Source organism: Chrysochloris asiatica, unplaced genomic scaffold (assembly GCF_000296735.1).
Source record: "Chrysochloris asiatica unplaced genomic scaffold, ChrAsi1.0 scaffold00193, whole genome shotgun sequence".
In the NCBI taxonomy this organism is placed as follows: domain Eukaryota; kingdom Metazoa; phylum Chordata; class Mammalia; order Afrosoricida; family Chrysochloridae; genus Chrysochloris; species Chrysochloris asiatica.
Genome location: NW_006408711.1, coordinates 5,251,752 through 5,261,808, shown reverse-complemented (window position 1 = coordinate 5,261,808; position 10,057 = coordinate 5,251,752). Strand labels below are relative to the sequence as shown.

Genomic DNA, 10,057 nt, shown 5'->3' with positions numbered 1-10,057 from the left:
GATGGAGCAGCTGGAGACTTTAGATCCAGAGAGGGAGAGCGACTGTATCCTGAAGACCTGGGGGGTATGGGGGAAGGATTGCATGGAGGGGATTTTAACCATGGCAATGAGACGATATACGATAGAATGAATGTAAAACTAATGTTCTCCCATGTAAACTATCACATAATTCACAGTAAAACATCTAAGAAGAAAAGAAAAAAAAAAAAAAAAAAAACCCATAAGGCAATTATACACACAGATTTCACCATATAGAATAAAATTTACATCTGTGGAAAGGGACAGTGGAAAAGCTCCACATTATTATCTTTATGTGGTCTCCAATTTATATCTTATATTTCACAAATGAACAAAGCAAAAATATTTGATGTGCACATACAAAACAAAAAATATATATTCACTTAATTGTGCAAAGGGCAAATTCTGTAAGCTATCCTCCTGCTTACAGAATTTGGCCTAGAGTGCAAAGCTGCTTTGTTTCCCTATGCCACAGCCTCTGTCACCTTCTCTGTTGTTGATGCTTTTCTAGGTAGATATCTCACCATCCATTCATGCTCTTCCTTACTGATTGTCATGGACCATCTGTTCCTAAAATGAAACATTAACTATGGCCTTCTTTTAGTTACACATCTACAATTTCAATTGTGACAACCACAATTAATCCTGCTAACAATTGAATTATAAAATCCTGACAGCATCTTCCCTCACGCTTTTCACCAGACTCATATGGAAAAGAGGAAAACTATTCAGTGTGGATTCTACTTATCTCCATCATTTTTAAACTAAGCATGTCCATGAAATCTTGTAAGCAAGTCAGTTCATGCCTTTATCGTCCCACCTTTTGGATAGCCAATGTCCAAATTGCCCATCCCTATCAACACTGTACACAGAAGTGTCAAGCATGTTCCTTGTTAGGAAGAATCTTCCATTCTGGTTGGAAATTTGGCAATCTAATCCATAAGCAAAAGTCCAGTGCATAAAATTGCAGAGATTTGCACTTGTTCACAGTATGAAAAATCTTCATCTTCATCTCGTCAGGTTTTGGTCAACTCAGCCTTAGTGATTCAAGCTAGGTCAAATGGTACCAGTTGCATGTTAGGGAGTTCATGTACACCTCCATACACTTCAGACCATCTGGCCCCTTCATTCTTAGCCCTAGCTAACAAAGGCTAGGTCAGTGCCCAGGAGCTCAGGAATTCACACAAATCTCTAAACTTCAGACTAGCTAGCCCTTCTGTTCTCATTCATCTCAAGGTCAAAGGGAGACAATGAATATTTCCAAACTCAGCCCGTATCTTCATTGCTGCATTTCCATCACTTGCACTTGAAGTAGACCAAGGTGGTCACCAGCAAACATGCTAGACTATTTATGGTCAGTGATATATTCTTTCACCATTTTAATTCAATCTGTATGCTGAAAAAGTAATCTGAGAAGCTGGATTATATGAAGAACATGGTATCAGGATTGGAGGAAGACTCATTAACAACCTACAATATGCAGATGACATAATCTTGCTTGCTTAAAACAAACAGGACTTGAAATACTGCTGAAGATTAAAGACCACAGACTTCAGTATGGGTGCACCTTTATATAAAGAAAACAAAAATCCTCACAATGGACCAACGAATAACATCATGATAAATAGAGAAAAGATTAAAGTTGTCAAATACTTCATTTTATTTGAATCCACCATCAACATTCATGGAAATAGCAGTCAAGAAATCATACACATTGCATTAGCCAAATCTGCAGCACAAGACCCCTTTGAAGTGTACAAGAGCAAAGATATCAGTTTGAGGACCAATGTGTGCCTGACTCAAGCCTTAGTATTTTCAGTAGCCTCATGTGGCACTGCGGGTTAATGGGCTGTACAGCAAAGTCACTTTGAACCAAGATCCATGGTTAAGCTCAACAGTCGCTCCTGGGAGACCCTATACAGGTTCACTATGAGTTGGAACTGACTAGATGGCACTTAACAACAACAACAACAACAACAGTAACAACAAAATGTGCATGTGAAAGTTGTATAATGCATAAGGAAGATCATAGAAAAATTGATCCTTTGGAGTCATAGTTTTGGAGAAGAATATTAAAGGTACCATGGACTGCCAGAAGAACAAACAAATCTGTGTTGTAACAAGTCCTTTCTAAGACTGCTTCTTAGAAACTAAACTGACCAGACTCATCTTTCATACTTAGGACATATTATGAGGAACCAGACTCTGGAGAAGGACACCATGCTTAGTAAAGTGGAGAGACAGTGAAAAAGAGTGAGAAATCCCCCCACCCCAACCCCATGAGATGGGTTGTCACAGTGGCAGCGACTATGGGCTCAAGCATAGAAGCAGATATGAGGAAGGTGCAGGACGGGGCAGTGTTCTGTTCAGTTGAAAACACGTTCAATATGGTTCTGAATCAACTCGATATCACCTAATAACAACAGCAGCATGAGGACTGTGGCCCACAAGGACTGGCATCCCAGGAGTGAAAAAACTAACATAAATAGGCATGCTACTATATAAAATAACAGTGCATTAGGGAATGCCCAGTACTTTTCTATGACTAAAATAAAAGTAAATGAGCCTGGAAAAGAAGGTGTAAGCTCATATATTTTTACATATATTTTACATATGACATTGGTTCCTTTCAAATAGCCAATGTTATATTATACTTTAAATTAAGTAGCTTGATTTTATTTCTCACCGGAAGGGTTTTAGGACCTGTTAGATATAATAAAAAGCATTATTATTTTTGTATTTAATGGAGATTATAAATAACATGGACAGACTCTTTCTGATTCGTATATTAAATGGAACTTTTGATTCTGAAACCATGAGCAATCATTACTTTTATTAATGCAGATTTCATTTCTGGCAACTGAATCCTTTCTTTTTGGGAATTCTTCTTCTAATTAATGTATTTCTAATAATGTATGAATTCCTACAAACCGAGGTTGCTCACTTAATCCCTATGGAATGCATGATTACTCCAGAGGTTGATACATAATCCAAGCAGAGTCCATCTTTTCTTTTCTGGATATTAATATGGACCCTGAATGAAAGCTACTTTCCTTCTGAGATTAGGAGCTCAAAATATTGTGTAACTCTACTTGAAGGCACATTAATGTCACATAGAGCCTCCCTGAAGGCAATATAAACAAAATCAGAGCTGAGAGATAAAGAGAGAAACAATTTTTAATTCTCTGGAGAGAATTAAGCCCCAAACCAGTATTAACTATCAGTTATCAGTTATACCAATCAAGATAATACTTTTTCTTTTCAAGGCAATTTTTTTGGATTTCTAATTCTAGCAACCAAAAAGTAACACAAATAATTTGAAAAATAGAAACTTTGATCAAGACAAGTGAATTGAAAAATTCTGAATATTTTATTTGTTTTATTCTATTTTAGATATGTTCCAGAATACTCATATTTCGCAATATTTCTGTAGCTTACCATGATCCACACAATCGAAAGCCTTTGCATAGTCAAAAATCACAGGTATTCTTTCTGGTATTCTCTGCTTTCAGCCACGATCCAACTGATGTAAGCAATGATATCCCTTGTTCCATGTCCTCTTCTAAATCCAGCTTGAACCTCTGGAAGTTCTCTGCCAATGTATGCTTGCAGCCGGTTCTGTATTACTTTTAGTAAAACTTTATTCGCATGGGATATCAAAGAGATTGTCTGATGATTTCTGCATTCCATTGGGTCTCCTTTCTTTGGAATGCGCACAAATACAGATCTCTTCCAATCAGTTGGCCAGGTAGCTGTCTTCCAAATTTCTTGGCATAGATGAGTCAGGGTCTTCAGCACCACCTTACTTTCTTCAAAGATTTCAATTGTATTCCATTAATTCCGGGTGCCTTTTTCTTTGTCAATGCCTTCAAGGCACCTTGAACTTCTTCAGGATCACTGACTCTTGATTATATGCTACCTCTTGAAATGGCTGAATATCATCCATTTCCTTTTGGTACATTGACTTTGTGTATTCCTTCCACATTCTATTTTTGTGTGTGTGTGTGTAAATGAGTTTATTGACTAAGACAGAAGTTCAAGCTTCCCCCACCCTCCGCAGGACAGATCCCAATAATAACAAAAGAATGACAAGCATTCTTAGGGTGACATTTACCCCATCCCACCTCCCATTTCTCTCCACATCCCAAGTTTCACAACACAGACACACAGACCAGGCCTGGGAGAGGACAGACATTCAGGGAATCTCTGACCAGCAAGAGTTCTGGGTGTGTATTTGCTTCTCTTGCCCTTTGTGCTGATGCCAGCTGGAAGTTACAAAGACAACGGAGGTGCAGGGGTGGGGGGTGGAAGCCATAGGTGTGTCTCTTTAGGAGAGAAGTCCTTTACAATATGGAGAATCTCTCCCCTATTCTGCTCAGGGGTGCAAAGGCCAACTCCCTCCCTCAGGATTGTCTTAGTAAAGCCAAGAAGCAATTCTCTCTTTCTGAGGGAGGGGAGGAGTGGGAGAGGCTGAGCAAAGCCTACTTTTGGGAGTTGAGGGACTTATCCTCGTAAAAAATTGTCTCCTGTCTCCTTGCCCTGACAAACACTTTTCTCCTTGTGGAACTATAGTGGGCTTTGAGATGAGAACCTTCATCACTGCTTGTGTCCAACTGACTCCATGAATGAGTACTCAACAATGAAAGTTTGTCCATGCGTATTTATTTCCACACCACACACCACCAACATACCCACCTTGCACATACAAGCCTATACTGCTTCCTAGTCCTCAAATGCCTGTGGGATTGTGAATGAGGACACAGTTCTTTCCTCCACCTCAACAAGTCTCCTCTTGGAGAGTCTCAAGGCTTAAGAACTGTTGTGGACCCCTCACTCCCCCAAGCTTTGTAACTAGTATGAATTGGGTCATTTCAGTGATTACAGGGCTGAAGTAGAGAGGGGAGTGAAGTTCCTATTCTTGTCTTCTTCAGTTCCTTTTCTTGGACTTGTTTTTAAGTCTGAGTCCAACTTGAGGTCTCTTGACTTGGAAATACCTTGATATGAGCAGGGACATTGAGAAGAATGGCCTTGGTCATGAACTCTAAATATCAGGTGCCAGGAAAGGTGCCAGGCAAAGCAACATGAGCCCACAGATGAAACTGTGTGACCACTGCTAAATAAGTTGGTGTTCTGGGCACAAATAATTTTCTACGAGTCAAACCCAGAGTGTTAAGGAAGGGATGATTTCACATGCCCCAGTCTTCTGAAAGATGACAAGAACTGCTTGACTCTCTGGGATGATCTCACTTTGTCATGGCATCTAAGTAAGTAAAAGGCAGATCCAAGAACTGGAGGGATAAAATGAATCTTTGACATCTCTCAGCTTACTTCATCTCTGCACTCACCCTGCTGGCCTCAAGAACAGCAGATTCAGGAGCATATGTGGAAACTCAAGCTTCTCCTTCATGCTGACATCTGGATTTACCGTCCAGTAATTGAAAAGCTACTCTGCTGCCAGTGGATGCCTATGAATGGAGTGCCGAAATCATGTGGAGCATGTTAATAGCCACAAAGCAGCAGGCATACAGAAAAGGCAGGGAAAAGGCAAGCAAAGAGACTGTCCTGCAGTGAAAAACAACACTGATGGGGGAATTTAGGAGACCTGGTCCAAACGCTGCTACTCAACAGCTAACAGCTTTTTTCCTTTTATTGTTCTTTCTTTGCAGAAAAACAAGACTAGATAAGTTATTACTAAAAGTCTGCTTCAACTCTAACACTGTGATTTTAGATGTGAACTGGACCTGAGAAATACAGGAAAGGGGGTGAGGGGATGGTATTTTAGCTCCCATTCCCTATCTCTTTTCAAATTCCTTAACCAGGGATAACATTTTAAGGAGCACTGGTGGCTTGCTGGGTTAAACGTTGGCTCACGGATGGAAAGGTTGGTAGGCAATCTGAGCTCACCAGCTGCTCCACTGGAGAAAGATGAAGCAATCTGCTTCCATGAAGATTCCAGTCTCAGGAACCGTAGGGTGCAGTTCTACTCTGTCCTACAGTGTCACTAGGAGTCCAAATCAACTCCATGACAGTGGATGGTTGGCTTCCCCCATCTCTTTTCAAATTCCTTAACCAATGTTACTTGTGGGCTAGCTTAGGGGAAAGGAATGTTGTAAGTTCTCAGTTTTCTTAACCCTGAAGCTGACAAGTCCTATTTTCTGCACCCTGAAACATCATTCCAGAAAGCACACCATTCCTAATAGCACAGAAACCAAAATGAGAGGATGTTGTGGAGGGCAGGAGGAATCACAATGCCTGGCCAAGGAAAAGGAATATGGAGGAGGGCGGAGAGGTAAAAATCCAATTGTTCAGGGACAAAGTTGTCACAGATAAGCGGACCCCTAACAGGGCGGGGCAAGTAATTGTGTCTCTGCCTCCAGACCGGACAGTGTAGTTAATGATGGTCAGTTGTTTTAGCACTCTTTACTGGTTGTACTACTCCCCCAATTTCTAATATGTACAAAAATACAAAAGAATAAATTACAATTTATGTTTCAGTGACACTTTCCTTGCTTTTAGTTTTTCTTCCTTTTTTTGTTTTTGAAAGGAGCTCTTGATTACAAAATATCAAACTACACCCAAAAGTGGGTGTAGAAAATGCCAGCCATTGGCACAGCATGGAGAGGCCTGCAAGTTAGGACAGATAGCAGCAGCAGGTGGCAAGAGGTGGGAAGTGATTGGAGCAGTGGTTATAAATGTTCACAGGAAGCTAAAAATATCCAGTAGGTTATGCCTTAATTTTAGTAGAAGTTACACTAATCACTACCTTGGAGGGTAGCTTCAATGTGTTTGGGTTCAGATTCTACAAATCAACACAGTTTCTTCCAGTTAAGAGCTCTTGGCTTGCACCAATCATAGGGTGGTTGGAGGACACTGGACCAGTTCATTCGTTTTTCAAAATGCTGTCATATACCTGATAGATATACTGAGAGACTTCAGAAGCTCTACACTTCAGCTACAGCATATAATTGGGGTTTCCTGGCTGGATACGAAGTTCAGCCAAAATCCAAATGCCATTAATAAGCTTCAGAGATTGGTACAGCAAGTCCTGCCCTTCCACATTTCTCTTGGCAATAGTATAAACATTGTTGTTTTGCAATTTTCTGGAGAAGTGTCAGCATTTAAGTGACACTCCTTAATGTAATACTAGGAGCTCTGGTAGCATAGTGGTTACGAGTTGGGCTGCCAACCTCAAGGTCTGCTGTTCGAAACTACCAGAAGTTCCGGGGGAGAAAGATGAGGCGTTCTTTTCCTGTAAAAATTTACAGCCTTTGAAACCCTGTGCAGAGTCACTATGAGTAGAGTCACTATGAGTCAGAACCAACTCCATGGAACTTAACAATAACAACAACAATCTGAAACTGAAGTTCATTTTCAATGGGAATATCCTTCTATGTTGCAAGGAAGACCTGGTGTTCCATTTTGCCATCTTCGCAAAAAGCACATTGAGAGGGATGAGGCAGCTGAAGTAGAAGACATCAACATCATTTTTCACAGCCACATGCAGGTTATTTAGAGGTTCCATCTTCATGACTGGCCTAAGGTGTTGAGAGGCAGGGCGACATCAATACTCTGGTTTGGCATCAGTGGTGTATGGATGGCCAGAGGAGTGCTGGGGATGACACCAAAGCTATTATTGTTCAAATGGATGGCAAAGTCTGTCATGTGTTGCAGAGCTTTGTTGGTAAAATTCATTTCCATATAGATGTGCCCTTGGTGATGAGTGAATGTTCCTGAAATTTCCAAACCTTTAGCCTTTACTGCAGGCGGCCAAACAGCCTTAGGAGCCATGCCTATTCCTGTGGAGAGTTCAAAAAGGCCATTCAGACCACTGCTGACCACAGTATGAGTAGGTGAGCTATCAAAGGTTGCAGGCACTGATGATGGGGTGAAGGATTGCCCAACCAGACTGTCTAGTCCGCCTCCCAAGAGATCCACTGCTCCCATATGCAGGGAGGACACCTGTGGCACATCGACTGCGGGACCAAGGTCAAGGTTCAAAAGGTCTCTCAACAGGTCACCTTGAGAGGGTATGACCTGAATCTGTTTCAGGTTGGTTGCAGTAGTGGTGCCAACAGGACTGTCACTAGTATCAATGCTTCCATGATGAATTGGCATATGTTTGTGATTGATTCCATGACTTCCTTCTACAAAAGCATTGGGAGGTTTATGGTATACAGAAGCCAAACAACGAATGTGGCAGATTAGTTCATCCAGCAGAGTTGGCTCAATAAGATGTTTCTTCAGAGATCAATAATTTCTCAGATAAGACTACTTCTTTTGCTGTGACAGGCTCCGTTGAGAGAAGGTGCCAGTACATATAACCTTGGTCTTGAAGGTCAGCATTATCAGAATCCTGGGTTGCCAAACTCAAGACCTGCTGGACCAGCTCCTGCGTTTCTGATGGCTTCTTAAGAAACAGCTTCACTAAGGCAGTACGCAGAGTGAGCTGCACCTGGGTACTTTCATCATGGAAACCCTCCATGAAGCTCTCCAGTAATTCATCAACATTGTCAATTCTTTCAGCGTATTCTCCCACAATCCAAATCATAGCTGCTTGAGCATCTGGTTCATCCAGTGAGTCTGAGTTCTCACACAGAGTAGCAATGATACTTTCATATTTATTGGGGTACTTGCGGAAGATGTTCCTGATGACAACAATTGCCTCTTGGACCACATAATTTACTTTAGTCTGGATAAGATCAAACAAAGTGCTCACACAGCGCTCTGCAGATTGCTTCACCTTAATGACACATCAGCCAATAGCTCACACAGCTTTACAAACAAAGTCAACATCTATTTCTGTGGCATACTCCTTCAGCTCTGCCAGAACCTGAGCAATGTTGGCTTGGGATGCCAAATGAATCATGATGTCCAGTTTCTCGAGTTTAACATAAAAGAAGACTTTGATTTTTTTTGCTTCAATATTTCAGGAATTTTCTTGACAATTAGGTTGATGTTCCTCAAGGCAATGTACTATACCTCTGGCTCCCCAGACAGCAAAGTGACAAGTGGAGGGGCTAACTTCTTCAGCAGCATATTGAGGTAGTCAGAGTCCTTGGGTAACAACTCCAGAAATTTCATTAAGACTTTTACTGCTGAGTTGGCATGAAGCAGCTGAGGTGTTACCTGCTCACAGATGCTCTGATCGTCTTGGTCATCTTTCGGATTGTAGTTAGATAAGCAGTCCAGGATGGAAATCTGGCCCCATTCAGTGCACTCATTCAGGGCTGTCAGCAGTTTATTAATGTTCTGTGGATTCAGATTGAGGAGATTGCTGTTTGGGTAAGATTTGTTGATTTCAGATAAGGCTGCTACAGCATTAGCCACCACCATTGGATTTGAATCCAAGAATCCCTGCTCTTCCACCATTTGGGCATTGATGTCATGGAGCTTTGCAACACAGATAGAAATTGTTTTCTGAACACAGGGGTCTTCATCCTTCAAGCACTTGTGAAGGGGTTCACAGAGATATTCTGTAATCTTGTCCACCCAGATACAGCCCATGATTCTGACTGCCAATGCTCGAATCAATGGACTGGGATCTTCACAGTCCTTCACAAAGCTGTTGACAGCCATGATGGCTATGTCTGGCTGACTCTTAGCATAGTTCATCAAGCAGAGATACACAAGCTTCTTTAGTTCCAGGTTATAAGTCTGCATACAGTTCACTACATCTGGAAAGAGAGCGTTAACATCCTTTCCCACTTTCATAGTAGCAATCACTTTCTTCACAGCTTCCTTCCTCTTTTCTTTCTTTTCATTGTTGAGCTCAGCCTTTAATTCAAAGATTTCTCCTTTTTTATTGGTTGTGAAGTACATTGGAGTCAGTCATGGTTTTGATTCTTTAATGTGCACAAGAGGCAAGGGCAGGGAATACGGCAGCAGCCAGAGAGTACAGCTTGGGTAGTGTTGTAATGGTTTCCTACCCATCACGATTCCCTCTCCCGATCTAAGCCATCTTCTTCCATATTCTCTTGATGCTTTCTGTATCATTCAATACTTTTTCTAGAGAATCTTTAGAATTTTTTTGTCAGTTCTC

General features: G+C 41.2%; 1 pseudogene; it reads right to left on the bottom strand.

Annotated features, from left to right (window-relative positions):
• Positions 1 to 6,898: 6,898 nt before the first annotated feature.
• Positions 6,899 to 9,828, bottom strand: LOC102828091 (annotated as a pseudogene).
• Between the last annotated feature and the right edge of the window lie 229 nt (positions 9,829 to 10,057).